This window comes from Macaca nemestrina, chromosome 15 (assembly GCF_043159975.1).
Source record: "Macaca nemestrina isolate mMacNem1 chromosome 15, mMacNem.hap1, whole genome shotgun sequence".
In the NCBI taxonomy this organism is placed as follows: domain Eukaryota; kingdom Metazoa; phylum Chordata; class Mammalia; order Primates; family Cercopithecidae; genus Macaca; species Macaca nemestrina.
In genome coordinates this window covers 91,906,715-91,923,867 of record NC_092139.1, presented here as the reverse complement: position 1 = coordinate 91,923,867, position 17,153 = coordinate 91,906,715, and the positions used below count along the sequence as shown (strand labels likewise).

Sequence of the window (17,153 nt, the reverse complement as noted above, 5' to 3'; positions counted from 1 at the left end):
AAGGCAGGAGAGGAGGCTAACCTAAGGGCAGCATCTCCGTGTGCTGAAGGGAGGGTGGGAGGGAGACCCAGGCCCACTCTGGTTGGAGATAACAGGAAGAAGGAAGTCAATGCTGCTCTGAGACCGTGTGCACCCAGGTCTCATCACATGCCTGCACATACCTACATATACAGACACATGCACAGATATGCACAAATGTGCATGCATGTGGAGATGCACATACAGATGTGCACACAAGCACATACACACACTGACATGCACACACACACTTGCACAGAGATGTATGCGTGCATAAACACAAATGTACAAACTTGGAAAAAAGCCTAGGAGTCATGCCTGTAATCCCAGCACTTTGGGAGGCTGAGGCAGGTGGATCACCTGACGTTAGGAGTTCAAGACCAGCCTGACCAACATGGCAAAACCGTCTCTACTAAAAATACAAAAAATTACCTAGGTGTGGTGGTGAGTGCGTGCCTGTAATTCCAGCTACTCGGGAGGCTGCGGCAAGAGAATCGCTTGAACCTGGGAGGCAGAAGTTGCAGCAAGCTGAGGGTGCACCACTGCACTCCAGTCTGGGCAACGAGAGCAAAACTCCAGCAAAAAAAACAAAAAGCCTAGGAGAAAGGAAGGAATAACCCAGTTTTGGAATCTGTAAAATCAAGACAGAGCGTCCTGCTCAGGCACAACTCCCACAGGCCAGTCCTGTGGTAGGAGAGGCAAATTAGGTCTAGGGAAAGACATAGACCGGGCGGGGTGGCTCAAGCCTGTAATCCCAGCACTTTGGGAGGCTGAGACGGGCAGATCATGAGGTCAAGAGATCGAGACCATCCTGGCTAACACGGTGAAACCCTGTCTCTACTAAAAAATACAAAAAAACTAGCCGGACAAGGTGGCGGGCGCCTGTAGTCCCAGCTACTTGGGAGGCTGAGGCAGGAGAATGGCGTAAACCTCGAGGCGGAGCTTGCAGTGAGCTGAGATCCGGCCACTGCACTCCAGCCTGGGCGACAGAGCAAGACTCCATCTCAAAAAAAAAAAAAAGACATAAAGAGAGCTTTTCAGGAGGGAGATTTGCCTAGTGAGTTTTCAGAGCTAGACCCTGATCAAAAAGGGTCACAACACGGTTTACAGGAGAACGTCTGTGCCCCGCCATCACTACAGATGAGAATGACCTGGGGATGTGCAGGCAGAGGGGCGAGAGGGCAAGCTGAGGGCTGGGGGTTCCCTTGAAGGAAGGGTCCGCGTGGCTACCTTGTACAGCGGAGTCTCCAGGGTGTGGCAAAAGGGCAGCCTGATGAGAGAAGACAGGGCTTATGACTGTTCCTCACAGGAAGTGTCTACGGAGCATGGAAGATGTGAGCGGAAACTGCGTGATGCAAGAAACCAGAGGAAAGAGTGCATTTATACCACCTTCTAAAAGTTGTTCAGAACTTTATCCAACAAATAAACTTTTGTTTCAAATAAAGGAAACAGTCAAGACCAACAAGATAGAGAAAACATGCAGACAGCGACACAGTAGGGCATTACGCATCTCTGGCTGAGCCAAGCTCCCGGAGACAGTGAATGGTGCATTGATGCCAACCACCACCTGGCTGCAGCTTTTTTTTTTTTTTTTTTTTTTGAGACTGGGTCTTGGTCTTGTCGCCCAGCCTGGAGTGCAATGGTATGTTCCTGGCTCACTGCAACCTCCACCTCCTGGGATCAAGCAATTCTCGTGCCCCAACCTCCGGAGTAGCTGGGACTACAGGCGTCCACCACCACGGCCGGCTAATTTTCTTGTATTTTTAGTAGAGACAGGGTTTCTCCATGCTGGCCAGGCTGGTCTCGAAATCCTGACCTCAGGTTATCCACCCGCCTCGGCCTCCCAAAATGCTGGGATTACAGGCCTGAGTCAGGGCGCCTGGCCTCCACCTGGCTGCACCTTTAACTGGTGAGGCCCGCTGTTTCCACCTGAAGGTTTGGCACCTCCCTCAGCTCTGCAATGCCCATGGCTCTAGCCAAACCCTCGGGCTAGAGGGAGACTGGAGCTGCCGTTTAAAATGCACCTCGGCTGAGCTCTGCTGGCCCCTGGGGTTGGCCTAACCCCATGTTCCCTCGCTCAGTCTCCACCTCCCAGAGGAAAGGGCTCATGTTCCTCCTCATCCTCTTCGGAGAAACCCAGGGGCGGGCACAAGGGGAAGGGTAAGTAGCAGGTGCTGGAGTGTGCACCAGGAAGCCCAGCACCTGGGTCCCTCCCTTGAGTACACACCTAGCAGGTGCGCTGGTGGCATGGGACCCCAGTCACCTGGAGACAAAAGTAAGTGGGCGTGCTGCTGATAGCCTCCATCAGAACGCTGTGCTCCTTCTGAGTTCGCAACATGAGCCCAAGGTACCGGTGTATGGAGATGGTGATGTTCAGATCACTCCAGGAAATGACGCTGTCACCGCTGAAGAGCTGGGGGTGGGGCATGGCTGTGAACACAGGCCCAGGGAATTTAGGTGCCTCCAGAAATCACACGGGCTGGAGACTCCTGGCTGCAGGGCTGGGGGATGGGCCTGCAGGCCGGTCAGCCATGTGGGCTCCACAAAAGCCCACCTTGGAACGTGAGCCTCCTTCTCAGGAAGTGTGAAGACCTGCAGGGCCCTAGCCACAGATGGGCATGGCAAGGGGCTCTGAAGCTGGATGGGAGGCAGGAGGAGGTGGATTCTGGATCCCTGGGCTCAGTGGCTAGTGGGGCTGGCCCTGGGTCAGGAGTGGCTGGTGGGACTGGGGACCCCAGGGTCAGGAGTGGGGGTTCTGCGGAGTACAGTCTCTTGGAGAGAGCACTGAGTCCGCAGTCAACACAGCATATGCTGCCGGAGGCTGCTGGTCCAGAACGTGAAGCCTCCTCACAGTGGTCCCAGACACAAGGAGCAATACCTCCCAGGCCGCCATGGCCGGGGGATGGACGATGCCAGCCACTCACCTTGCTCGCAGTTCTTCCCACTGAATTGGAGCGGAAACTCACACACATACATGTTCCACCTGTGGACACAGGTGCCCCCGTTCTGACACCACGTCCCATCATGGAAGTTCCTCCAAGCAGCCTGGCAACACAGAGCATGCAGCGGAACCCCACTTAAAGGAACCGTCCAGGGTGTGCTGTGCCGGGCATGGTGTGGGAAACCAGGATGGAATGAACACGGGGCTGGACAGAAATCAGACCAGGTCTAAACACCTCTGGCAGAGGCAGGAACGTGGGAACTGAGGTGGTGCTGAACACGCTGCCCACGTTTGGACAGGCTGGGGCTCCAGGCCATCATGGCAGCCGATCCGGTCGCCAGGTGACATATGCAAGACCCTAGGATCATGTGTGCCTTGGGTTAGCTGGCTGGGCCCGCAGCGTCACAGCAACTCCGAACTGCAGAAACTGGGAGCTGTACATCTAGAGCCTGGACTCCAGGTTCCACTGCCAGAGCTGCCCACAGCCGGGCACACACGTTGGTAAGAAAAAAGATGGCTCCCCTGCGATCTGTAAGCGGTGACCTCTGTGTGGCTGCCAACGTCCAACCAGATGCCACTGCGGCAGCCCCGACACCCCGGCGGCCACCGTACCTTCTCTGGTACCATTGTTGGCGAAGAATCCAACCATGTCCACATTTTTGCTGTCAGCTGACAGGTTCCGCACGCACCCCCACAAACTGTCAGTTGTGCACTGGGAAGTCTTCCAGCAGGTTGGGGACGCCCCCCAGGAGCAGAGGGCTGGTCAGAGCCAGGGAACTGAGGAGGTAAAGCTGTCCTCTGTGATGTCTGGGCAGCAAGAGGCAGCCACAGCAGGCTGGGTTCAGAAACCAAGCAGCATCTGGTCCCGCCACAGGCTCCGTATGCCTCTCTGTGCCTGTTTCCTTGCACTTGCCTTCGGTCCTGACCATTTCGGTGTTTGACACTCACCAGTGACCACCAAGTCCTGCCCACCCAGGCTGGTCCACACATAGACTGAATGTGAGCACGGGGGGCACAGGTCAAGGCCAGTGGGGACTCGACTCCACTTTGGCCTCTGAGATCTTCCAGAAAAAGGAATGGACCTGAAGTGAGGCCAGAAGAAAATGAGAACCCTGGTGGCACTCCAGGCAGCGGTGCAACCTCAGGCAAGGGCTGTGACCTCTCTGGGGCACAGTTTACATCTCAGCAAAAGGGCACCATCCCGCCTCCAACCCAGTTGGGCAGGATGAGATGAACCAGGCAAGGGACTGCCCCCAGCCCCTATCAGGTGCTCAGGATATATCAGGGCTATTATATTATCTTCAAAAAAGGTTCTTCTGTGGTGATTTAGTGGCTTGTGCCTATAATCCCAGCACTTCAGGAGGCCGAGGCTAGAGGACTGCTTGAGTCCAGGAGTTCAAGACCAGCCTGGGCAACATAGGGAGGTCTTATCTCTACAACAAATTTAAAAAATTAGCTGGGTGTGGTGGTGTAAGCCTGTGGTCCCAGCTACTCAGAAGGCTGTGGCAGGAGGATGGCATGAGCCCAGGAGGTTGATCAAGGCTTCAGTGAGCTGGGAGCGTGCCACTGCAGTCCAGCCTGGGCAACAGAGCGAGACCCCATCTCAGGAAAACATAAACACACACATAAGCCTCTGGGACGACCTGGGTGACACAGCACTTCACTTAACAGAGTGTCCTGGAGTCCCAAGCACCAGAATTTGTGGGAACAAAGCCAGTAATCCGTGGAAGTGGGGCCAGAGACCGTCTCTGGGTCTACAAATCAGCCATCACAACCCTGGGGTTGGCCTGGCCACTCTTGATACTTAGGGAGACTATTCTAGAAGGTTCTAACATGTCAGAGGGAAGGTGCCCCAACCATGGAGAGGGAGTCTGACTCCAGCCTGGACTGAGATTGCTAGGGCACTGCACCCAGAGTACCTACATGGGGCCCTGCTCTGGGAAGTCTGCAGGATGAGCACGTTAGGGGGCGCGGACCCCCAGGGCCTCCCCTCCTCAGATGCTCACTTCTTGGAGCCAGTCTGAGTGTCCTGGGCAGCGCAGCTGTAGTTTCCGATGTCCTTTCCCGAAGCACACAGCCACAGCTGTAACAGAGTCACCCACCACACCGTCAACACAGCCATCTTCTCCCTGGACGGCCTGTGGGGCAGGCCCAGGTAGCCGATGTTGGGCTGTCAAGAGAGAAAGCACAGAAGGCATCAGCGTTTTCTCTGCCACTGTCCTCAGCAGGTGCACCTGTCACTCATGGAGTGGGGAGGACACATCACAGGGTGGGCAGCAGGTGGACAAGGATGAGGAGCCCCCAGCCTTAAGTTAGTTCCCCAAACTAGTTGTGCTGGGCTGCATGGTGACCCTTCAAGTTCTGCTTCCCAGAATCTCAGAACATGGCCTCGTTTAGACAAAGAGCTGGCGCCAATGGAATTAATTAAGATGCAGATGTCGTGGAGTAGGCAGGCCCCAATCGAAGATGACCGAGATGCTGAGACTCAAAGGCATGCAGGGAAAAGCCACGTAGCCACAGAGGCAGCTGCTGGAGTGGCTGTCTACCAGCCAAGGGACACCTGGACCCCCAACAGCTAGGAAAAAACAGGGAGGGCCCAGCCCTTCAGACTTCAGAGAGGGCACAGCCCTGCCCATGCCTTGACTTCAGACTTCTAAGTGCCAGACTGGGAGAGAATTGTCTGAGCCACCCGGTCCGCGGTACTTTGTGACGGGGGCCCCAGAAAATGAAGATAGCAGCCAACACTCAAGCCCCAGGGCCCCTCCTGTGAACACCCGCTTCTGCTCTTCTGGGGGTGTCCTCCTGACCACAGCGCCTGGCCAGGCTCCTGCTCCCCGACCCTGTGGCTCCTATAGTACAGATACCAGGAGGCCACTGCCCAGCCGCCGACGGCCCCACATCTCGTCTTAAGGTATGGAGCTCCCTGTCTGGGCCAGGAGTCTGTTCCAGGGTGGGGTACAAGAGTCCTTCTGGAATCAGTGACCTCGGGTGAAACCTCTCCCTTCTCAAAGAGATACGGTTTGCCATCCAGGGATGAGCCCCCTTTCCCTAGGCAGCTCTCATGGGTCTCAGCTCCTGGTCAGCCCCTCCTAGAATAAGGCGCACATCCACCCAGTCAGCCTCAGACACCCTTTCAGCAAGAAAAGCAGCACCAGCCCTGCATGATCCATGCTGGCCACGGAACTTAAGCATGTGGGTCTCAAGTTCCGGAAACTCAGGAGTTTCTGGAGCATGGTGTGTTCCAGGAGCTGGCTACGCAGCTTCTCCCTGAGTGCCTTTGAGTCTCAGCATCTGCCCTCTTAGGACGACACTGATCATCTTGGATCGGGGCCCGACTACTCCAGGACATCCACATCTCAAAAATAGGGCAACTAGGCTGAAAGGCAGCACACAGAACTGGAAACAGGAGCTCAGTCAGATGGCCAAGTTGCATGACTTCAGGGGACCCTGGACACCCAGGCAGCAAGCCCTGCCTCGAGTTGTGCAGTGTGCAGCCCGCACGGCTATACGTGGCCACCCCAGCAGCGGCTTCTACTCCCCCTTATCCAATCATCTAAGGTAGATGAGATCCACCACCGTACCTCAATTTCTTTTTGTGCAAGATAATGACTATTACAACACACATCTTCTCTGTGTTACAGGGACTTTGAGGGTGACATCAACAGAGATACGTGAGTTTCCCACACATCTTTCTCAGTAAATCCAAGGGAGGCTTCTGCCATGCCCCCTGGTATTCGAGTACATTTCCTTTTTATTTTACACCAGCTGATAAAATCACAAGGCCTAATAAGCTGTCTCCTTAAAGATTTCACTTTTGGTTAAGCAACAGGAAGGTGAGTGCATTAAAAATTATCTGTTTTCTAGCTCGTAACTCAGCCCACTTTGGAAACCGCGTGGAAGTGTGGTCCATTATGGAGTGCTTAAACATTAGGTGCAATCCCAGGCAAAGAACCACTTCCCCCCACTGTGTGAGCCCCACATTATCTTTACCACTTACAATTCACATTTTTGGGGCTGGGCATGAGACTTCTGGGGGAAGGACATAATAGCATTTATACTGGGAAAGCTTTCATGAAAGTAAGCTGCTGTTTACAAAACTGCAGTTGTTGTAAACTGCTGCTGGTAATCAACTGCTCAGAGCTACAGATTCAAGCAAAAACCGCGGGAGAAAGAAAGCTGGAGGTAAAAGACAAGGCCAACACAATCCACACTTGTTTTTCGGGTGGCACAGACTCATGTGAGACGCCCACTGCTTGGAGACCTGACTTCGGTCTGGCCTTCGTGAATCAGAGCAGCAGGCACGGGGCGTTTAAGAAACGGTCCCTGATACACAGCACCCAACAAGTGCTGCTTGGTTCTGACTCCCAGACAGACCCACCAGCGACCACTGGGTCCAAAGTAACAGCCCTTTTGGCCAAAGAGCCAAACGTTCTCAGGTGGAGAGCTGAAAGAACCAGCAGGAGGGCTGCGCGGAGGAGGGGGTGACCTGTGGAGTCTGAGGTCCCTGCTGCCCAGAGAAGCAATCACAGCATCCCGATGGCCCATCCCTCTCCTGCCATCCCAGAATAGGTACTGAGTGGGGCCCTGGTTTAAAATACCCGCCTCTCGGTGAGTCTGGTTTAATGTGATGCTAATTCTGCGGTGGGGGCCAGCAAGTGTCGGGGAGGCAGGGGGCGCACAAACACGGTGCTCTGGGTGGTTTGAGATGCACAGATGGGGTTCCCCAAAGCATTAAACACAGAACTACCACCCCCAGGCGTATACCCAAAAGAACTGAAAACAGGAACTCAAAAAACATGAGTTCATGAGTGTTGATGGCATTACTACCTACAATTCACAAAAGGTGGCAACCACCTAAATGGCCATCAGTAGATGAATGGTAAAACTGGCCCATCCCTGCACTGGAATCCCAGCCACCAAAAGGAATGAAGCACTGACATATGACAACGCGGGGGTCCTGGAACACACCACGCGCAGTGAAAGCAGCCAGACATGAAAGGACACACACTGTACAACTCCATTCCTATGAAATTTCCAGGACAGGCACATCCACAGACACAGAGCAGACAAGTGTTGCCAGGGGCTGGGGAAGGGTAATAAGTGACTGCTAATAGTATGGGGTTTCCTTGTGGGATGGTGAAAATACTCTTTTTGAGAGAGCGTCTTGCTGTCACCCAGGCGGGGCTAGAGTGCAATGGCACAATCTTGGCTCACTGCAACCTCCGCCTCCCCAGTTCAAGCAATTCTTCTGCCTCAGCCTCCCAAGTAGCTGGGATCACAGGTGCACACCACCACGCCTGGCTAATTTTTGTATTTTTAGTAGAGATGGGGTTTCATCATGTTGGCCAGGCTGCTCTCAAACTCCTGACCTCAAGCGATCCACCCACTTCAGCCTCCCAAAGTGGTGGGATTACAGGCGTAGGTGATGAAAATATTTTACCATTTTTTAAAAGTTACTACTATTGGTCAACTGATGGCATGAAAATATCTTAGACCTCAATAGAGGTGGTATGACACAATACTGTGAATACACTAAATGCCATTTTAAAACTTGATTTTATGTTATGTGAACTTCACCTCAATAAGGCAAAAAAAGGATTCCTGGGTGGGCATCCTCCCCCCTCACCAGCCACCTGCCACTCTCCACCTGGATAACTTTTGGGAAGATCTTTCCAATTTTTCCCTCTAACATGGAGAGAAAATGCATTATTTGGCCTTCCCGCCAGGAGGCTATGAGTGATAAAACACAATCAAGAGAGGTGAACATTCTCCAGGAGGGGTCAAAAGGTACATGGACAATTTACACAAGTAGCTTGAATGGGGCTAAGTGAAGACAACAGCAGGTGTGTGTGATCTGGGCTTGGCTCATCCATTTTTGTAAAAGGAAGACAAACTCCGTCTCTGCTGAAAGGCTGGCGTGGAGCACGAGGAGGCAGCAGAGACTGGGCAGTGGTAACAGCCCCAGACTGTGGAGTGGCCCGTCCACCTCTGAGTTTCACACAGAGAAAGCAACTCAAGCAGCTTCTGCAGGGCGCTGGCGTGGAGGTTTCTGGTCAGGAAAAGCACTCGGTGGCTTGACTGGGTCACAGCCGACAATGAATGGTACAGGTCGGGGGCATAAGGAATGAGACAGACAGACCGCCCCATTCACATTTCTAAGAGGAATTTCTAAAGTTTGCCACATACTTATACAAGAAACAGCATGGGAATGAAAGGGGCCAAATGGTTGTATCTGAGATTTTTCTCAATTCTTGTGTTGGAAGGTTCCGGGCACAGGATGGGCCAAGGCCAGCATGGTGAAGGTGCTGGCACCCTGGCACCTGCTCTCCCAGCTTATTGATATGAGACTCCCCCTTTTCTAATGTGAGTATTTAGTGCTATAAATTTCCCTCTCAGTGCTGCTTTAGCTGCATCTCACATCTTTTGGTATTTTGGATTTTTATTCCCTTTAAATTTCTTTAAAAAAACTTTCTTTTCTCTCTTCTTTTCTGAATAATGAAATATTTCGGTCAAGCCTCTATGCAGACCCATCTCCAACTGCTGGAGTCAGAACCAGCTAGTACCATCAGAACTGAGTGGGGCAGAGCAGCAAGGCTGGGGAAGGGGCAGCGGGGAAGGGAGTGGCCGGGAAAGGGGCAGCTGGGAAGGGGGCAGTCAGAGAGGGGGCAGCCAGGAAACGAGTGGCCAGGGAGGGGTGGCCATGGACAGGGCGGCCAGGAAGGGGGCACCTGTGGAGCGGGCAGACAGGAAGGGGGCTGAGTGAAGTGGCGGCCTGATGGGAGTTTCGAGATTGTTTAAATAATAGAACGTTGAGAAAAATCAGTAACTATACTAAGGAGAATGAAAACGGGTTTTGAACTGATAAAGAGTTACAAATATAGGAGAGGAAAAAAACAAGAATGAACTCTAACTCCACTTGGGCTGCTGTAACAAAATACCAGAGGCTGAGCAGCTTGTAAACCACACACATCTGTTTCTCAGTTTGGGTGGCTGCAAGTCCAAAAGCAAGGTGCTGGCAGATTCAACGTCTGGTGAGAGTCTGCCACCTGGTTCCTAGACCAGCACCTTCTTGCCACCCCTTCAGATGACAGAAGGGGTGAGGGGTGGTCTGAGGCCTCTTTTATAAGGACATTCATTCCACTCCTGGGAGACCCTGATCACTTCCCAAAGGCTCCACTTCCTATCACCTTGGAGGTAAGGATTTCAATATATGAATTTGGGGGTGCTATAGTCTGAGGAGTCCCCGAAAGTTCACATGTTGAAACTTCATGGCCAACGGGATCGTATCAAGAGAGGGGGCCTTTAGGAAGTCGTGAAGTCATGAGGGTGGGCCCCTCAAGGATGGGATAAGGCCTCAATAAAAGGGCTCACGGGAGTGGGTCCATTCTCTTCCATTCTTCCGCCATGTGAGGACAGCTGGACACTGCCATTTATGAGGAATGAGCCTTCGCCAGGCTCCAAACCTACAGGTGCTCACGCTTCCAGCCTCCAAGACTCAGAAAAATCAACTCTGTGGTTTTTAAGTACCCAGCCTCGGGTGTTCTGTTACAAAGCAGCACGAATGGGCTGGTATGGGATCAGGAGGACGTGAATGTGCATAGCAAACTCGGCAGTGCTGCAGTGAAGTTCATGCCTTTCAACAGGTAGTGATAAAAAAATGGGAAAAAAATCAGTATGAATTTAAGTGTGTGTGTGTGTGTATATATGCACACACACACCTACACAAACATCTTTGTGTCCTAGCTCTGCCCAGGAAGAGACTTGAGAGTGAGATACCCCAGAGCAAAGAGCATACCAAGCACCCAGACCTCCATTTCTAAACACCACCCTCCACTAGAAGAACCAGGCTCCAGGCCTGGTGCAGTGGCTCACAGCTGAATCCCTGCACTTTGGGAGGCCCAGGTGGGTGGATCACTTGAGGTCAGAAGTTGGGGAAAAGCCTGGCCCACATAGTGAAGCCCTGTCTCTACTAAAAATACAAAAGTTAATTGGGTGTGGTGGCAAGTGCCTGTAATCCCAGTTGCTCAGGAGGCTGAGGCAGGAGAACTGATTGAACCCGGATGGTGGAGGTTGCAGTGAGCCAAGATGGTGCCACTGCACTCAAGCCTGGGCGACACAGTAGGACTTCATCTCAAAAAACAAACACACACACATGCATATGCATACACACACACACACACACACACACACACACACACACACACACACATATCCTATAACCAGGGCTTTTAAAATCTAGCAACAATATCCTGGGCGCTCCTCCCCTCATCGGTGCACAGAACCGATTGTATGACGTTCCACTGTCGGAGGACCTTATATTCTATGAAATACCTTCGGTGTTCACTTCTGTAAGTTCAATTCTGTGCATGTAGTTGACACTCAATTAACATGGAAGGGAGAGAGGGAGGAACGGAAAGGGAAGGCCACATGGCCCCACCCAGGAGATCACACAACTGTCTAACCATGGCAGATCTGTAGAGCCCAGAAAGTCCCATCAAAACCAGCCTGAAACAAGCCACTAGATGGAAGCCCTTGAGATTTTTAGAACATTTGCAGAAACGGAGAGGCTTTCCTCCCCAGGGGTGCTCTGGGGGCACTGGTCACAACCTCACTCTCCTCGGGACTTTGGGGTTTAAACCAAAGAGGTTTTGAATGACCTGAGAAGGAACAGGTGAGCAATCTCTAATGACAGCATGACCTAGGGGTCATCTCAAGGTCATGGAAATTTGAAAGCACTTAGATCCTCTGCTGAACATAAGCAGAGGCTGGTCCTCGAGAGGAGGTTTGTTGCAACCAGAACTCATGCTGTCTCATAAAACCGCTTTCTGCAATGTGCCAAAGACAACCCCGCACCATCTCAGAATCACCAGAACTGGAGGAAGCCAAATTGCTGAGGCAGAATCCCAACGACTCTAGTAGCCAGTTCAGGCGTGGGGCTTCACCGCTGTGGTCTGGCCACACGTGGCCAGCATGTTGATTGCGGCCAACACAGTACTGACCCTGGCCAGGTGATGGTCACAGAGGGCCCCTTGAAGGCCACCTGCCGCCTGTAGAGCCTGCTGCCTCAACCCCTGGTCCAGGGTCTCGCATCTCCACCTGAAGCCACGAGGACTCCCTCTCAGCGGAGTTAGCCCAGTGGTTCTTATCCAGGGCACGACCTCAGGGGCATGACAATGATGCAGACCTCTTGGTTGTCAAAACTGGGTTAGGAGCACAGCTGAAGTCTAGTGGTCAGAGTCCAGGCACACTGCCCAGAACAGGCTTCACAATGAAGGATCATCGCCTGCAAAGGGCAGCAGCGCCCAGGTGGGGAATCCCGGTGTGGCTGCTCACCACCTCCCACGTTCCTGCTTCATGCAGAATCTCCCAGCAGCTCTGGGCCTCCTGGCGCCCCACCTCATAGCTCAGAGTACCCAGAGAACCACACTGCCTGTTGTCCATGTCAGACACCACCTCCCCTGCATGTCCCTGCCTCCACAGCTGGCCAGGAGGTCGTCCTGCAGGCTCTGGGCAGGCTCAGCTGGCTTTGGAAGATACCTGGGCCAGGTGGGCACGAGCCACCCTTGCTTCCTAAGGGCCCTGGTTCAACATCTTGTTGGCATGTCTGTGCCTCTGACCCTGCTGTGACTTCCTGGAACAAAGTGGGGTCTAAATGTGATCCCTGCAGGTGGCCCCAAGGAAGCAAAGTCTGGGAATGTCTGTTGAGTGGAGCCCTGAGGGTCCCTGTCCTTCCAGACAGCCCCTCCCCAGCTCTGTCTCCACAGGGAATAAGTTTCTCCCCAAACCTCCCAAACACCCAGGATGCCGAGGGCAACAGGAGAGCAGAAACACTGAAATCTAATGAGGGCAAAACCAAAATCTCAAGGGGGAAGAATGTTTTCCGTCAGACACGTTTGCCCTTTTGCAAGTGGTAGAAATACCTTCAAAATATCCTTGAGGGGAAGAAAAAAAAAAAAATGCCTGGGATGAAGCAATGATTGAAAATGCTCCACGCAGCCCCAAACCTCCCGGGGTGATTGTGGGAGTGAGGGCTGTGTTGTTTCACCTGTGCTTGGCGGAGCTCCACACAAATGCACAAATGCCTGCCTTTGAGAAGACCTTCCTGGAAAAATGTCAGACTCCAATGCAGCCTTTGGTTTTGCTAAAGGTGAATTAGACTAATAAAGCTTCTCATCTACAATGTCATCAAGCAGAAAGGAAAAATAGATTCTGCCTGCTCCCTGCCTGGGAAGGTTCCCAGCCCCGTGGCTTCAGGTGGCTTTGCCCTGTGGGGAGCCTGATGGGAGGATAGGGCGAGGGAGGCGAGGGGTGTGAGGAGTGCCCCAGGCTGGCCGTGCCCCTCTCCCATGGCTTCTGACTGTGACCCCTTCTTTCTGGGCTCCATTCTGCCCTTTCCCTTGATGCTCTAGGACAACGGGCCGTCGCAACTCTGACAACACTGCCTCCAGCTCTGGGTCCCACGTCACCCCTCATGATGCCCCACGCCCTGCCCAGGCCTTTGTAAATAACCTTTCCAGGGCTGGTCCCACTGGAACACCCCATCTGCTTCCTATGGGGACCCTGACTGCTCCACCAGCCTGGCAGCTCCCAGTCACCATGCACTGGCAGACAGGAGAAGGGTCCCGAGGCCCGCAGGTGACGCATGGACACAGTGCAGGAGGTCACTCCAACAGGCGACATCCAGGAGGTCGTACTCAGACCTAAAATGCAGGTGGCCCACGCCTCAGAGACACAGCTGCTCTGGAGGGTGGGGGGCAGAGAGCGAGGCTGAAGAGAGGCGGGTGAGCAGCAGCACGGCCCCTAGCAGTGCTTCCACCCTTGCCGGACTGTTGTTGTATGCTGACATTCTTCAAATATGTTTTCTTAATCATCCCCCGAAACACAAAAACCAAAACCAGCGAGGTGGCGCGGCAGGTGAATAAAGCTCGCTGGGGAAAGGACACAGCCAGGCCGGGTGGGGGGTGACCCTCTGCATGAGCGGAGGCAGGCGGGAACGTGTGTGCAGGAGGTTCCCTCAGCTGTTACCCACTGCCCTTGAGACCACCCTTGTAGCCCCAGCCCTGAGCCCCTCTCAACTGGCCATGGCCCTGCACACCCCTCATTGTCTGACCCCAACACCTCCTCCCTGTGGAGGTCCCCTCCCACCCTGAGCCTGTCCTCTTCCCCAAAACGTTCCCTGGTGGCCCAAGGTCACCCCCAAGGTGGCTGCCGGAGGTCGGGACATTGGAGGCCCAGAGAGGAGAGGAACCAGCCCCCAGAAGACAGTCTTCCTGACCTCAGACCGGCCACTGCCATCCCTCCAGGCCCCCAAACTGCTCAAAACCTGACTGGTCCTGCCTGCGACTCAAGCGCACTCCAGATGCGGCCTCTGCACCTGGGTTTGTCAGAGCTTCCACTCGGAGACAAGGTCATGGAACAGCGGTGCCGTCTCTCCCACCAGCAGATGCTCATAATCTCTGCTAACACATTCCTTGTGCATGGCCCCGTCAGACCTCCTAATGGACGCCTAAAAACACAGTAAAATCTGGTCGGTTTCCTCCATCAAATAACCTCAGGCAAGAGAGAGAAACATGTAGCGCTTGCAGGAAAGGCCTAATCCTGCAAGGGGGGTCTTTGCTCAGGCACTGCTGAAAGGACCTGGCCCTAGACACAGAAGCTGTGGATCCCCGGTAATCCACCGCCCTCTGTTTATCTTCCTACATGAGGTCCCTCTCCTCCGGGACAATGCCGGTGGCGTCCTGCATGGGGACTTTGCTCCACTGAGCATCTGGAAGGGGGTGGCGGCAGGCGGAGCAGTGAACACTGTGTTCAGAGCCAGGGCCGTGTGTGGACAGAAGTGACCACAGCAGCGTTCTGGCTGCCAGTCCCTCTGCAACTGTGGACACACTGTCGCTTCTGTAATCAGCAGATGATGATTCTGGGGTGACAGGCACTGATGGGGAGACCAAGGCTGACTCAACCTCCCCCTGCCCACCCAATGCCCAGCAAAAAACGTTCCTCCCTGGACCTGGTTTTCTGATAGGAGCAGAAAGGAAAATGCACCACCTATGCCCTATGCTTCCCTGACGATGGGGCACTGTCTCCAGGGTCCCCTGTGGCCCGGCCCTCCAGAAGCACCACCCCAGGGAGCGTCGAGCTCTGGTGTCCAGCCCCAGTAGGCTGGAAGGGCACAACAGGAAGGGCTGCGGGGAGAGGGGGGTCAGAGTAGGTAGTCTGTGCCAGGCAGGACACAGGGGCCACCCGCGCAGCTCGCCCAGGTGAACACACTTCGCACTGGCTAGCACTGCCCCACACAGCCACAGGACAGCACTGTGTCAAGAAAAGTCTCAGTCTTTGAAATGGACAATGGGAGGACAATGGCGGTAAACAGATCCACCTGTGAGGCCCACTCTCTTCCGCTTGCTCAGACCTGAGCCCCTCACCCCACAATCCCCTACGCTGCTGTCAAGCACACAAGGTTCTCCAACCATTAGCCAGGCCCCACGAGGGGTGACATCCAATGTGTGGCATCCTAGACTCTGCCCAGGCACCTGCCAGCCTTCTCTCAATATCCCCCCACATCCCGAGCAAGCACTCAGCTCACACACCCCACCAGCCTCCATGCACTCTCATCCCAAGTGAGGCTATCTAACTCCACCTGCCCTGGGCCAGCACTGATTGGACAGAGGACAACCACCATGGTCGGTGTGCAAGTGACCACTACCTGGAGTCTGTATGGCATGCCTGGGAGATGATGGGACATTCAAGGCAGATGTGAGGGGCATGCTAGGGAGGCGGAGACATGGCGGTGGCCAGCAGGGAAAGGAGAGTGAAAGCTGGTGGAAGAGGTGCTGTGACCTCAGGCCCAGTGGCTGGACCCCAACTGCTGGTGAGTCAAAGCCAGGCACACTGGCTGTGAAAGAAGGAAGACGCTGACTCCATAGGACTGGCTCAATTCTCACAGAGGACAGAGAAGCCCTCGTCTGCTGGCCAAGCTTAGGCCCTGGCCTTGTGGAAGCCTGGGAAGGGGAAGCACACGGGGACACGGCCAGGCTCCAGGAGCAGCTGATAAGACCAACACAGGCCCATGACCAAATGGTGGCACACCCTGGAGCTTCCCCAAGAGAAGGGGTTTGCAAAATCACAGCAATGGAAAGCATGGCACTCTGATGCAAAAACCAATGATGTGTTTCCTTACAAGATAAGGAATAGCAAAATAAAGTAAAACCAAAACCACCCAGCCTTTCACGGCACTTCCTTGGAAACTGTTCTGGCTCTCCAGTTACATCCAGGTAGAGTGGACAATTTTGACTACAGAGCTGTGTCTAAACAGTCTGGAATTTCGGCCACTAGTAAAGACTCTCGCCAAGGTGGCTGCAAAGGAATAAGCCCTTTCTGTGTCCCTCCTTTGGCACAGGTGGTCTCCAGGGTCCCTGTATGCCTCCCCGGCCCAGACCTCCGTGAGGGACTATGCCCCCAGCAGAAAATTCAGGTGTATTAACACAGACCCTCCACAAATGTGCATTTCCTAAACCACTTTTTCCAATAGGACATTTTAAACCTATCTCAGAGCATGAATGTCTTAAGACAGAAAACCTACCAGGTTGCCTTCCTTTTTTTTTTTTTTTTTTTTTTTTTGAGACGGAGTCTCGCTCTGTCGCCCAGGCTGGAGTGCAGTGGCGCGATCTCGGCTCACTGCAAGCTCCGCCTCCCGGGTTCACGCCATTCTCCTGCCTCAGCCTCCCGAGTAGCTGGGACTACAGGCGCCCACAACCGCGCCCGGCTAATTTTTTGTATTTTTAGTAGAGACGGGGTTTCACCGTGATCTCGATCTCCTGACCTTGTGATCCGCCCGCCTCGGCCTCCCAAAGTGCTGGGATTACAGGCGTGAGCCACCGCGCCCGGCGCCTTTTTTTTTTAAGGAGTTTCGCTCTGTTGCCCAGGCTGGAGTGCAGGGGCGCGATCTTGGCCCACTGCATTTGCCACCTCCCAGGCTCAAGTGATTCTCCTGCCTCAGCCTCTTGAGTAGCTGGGAATGCAGGTGCCCGCCACCACACCCAGCTAATTTTTGTATTATTAGTAGAGATGGGTTTTCATCAGGTTGGCCAGGCTGGTCTCAAACTCCTGACCTCAGGTGATCCACCCAACTCAGCCTCCCGAAGTGCTGGGATTACAGGCGTGAGCCACTACGCCCGGCCCCAAGGCACCTTCCTGA

At 53.9% G+C, this 17,153-nt stretch overlaps 2 protein-coding genes across 20 annotated transcripts in view; one reads left to right on the top strand and one right to left on the bottom strand.

Annotated features, from left to right (window-relative positions):
- LOC112429437 (fructosamine-3-kinase-like) overlaps nucleotides 1–17,153 on the top strand; it is a 598,793-nt gene that overhangs the window by 92,916 nt on the left and 488,724 nt on the right. The window lies entirely within an intron of this gene.
- LOC139358693 (cadherin EGF LAG seven-pass G-type receptor 1-like) overlaps nucleotides 1–17,153 on the bottom strand; it is a 42,181-nt gene that overhangs the window by 9,159 nt on the left and 15,869 nt on the right. For 3 of the 16 annotated variants that reach the window (XM_071080212.1, XM_071080207.1, XM_071080216.1), the window contains 3 exons: nucleotides 14,334–14,465; nucleotides 4,966–5,129; nucleotides 2,246–4,041 (listed from right to left, as the gene is read on the bottom strand). The gene's annotated coding sequence lies outside the window, so the exon portion shown is untranslated. The other 13 variants (XM_071080210.1, XM_071080218.1, XM_071080217.1 and 10 more) reach the window with 11 other exon arrangements.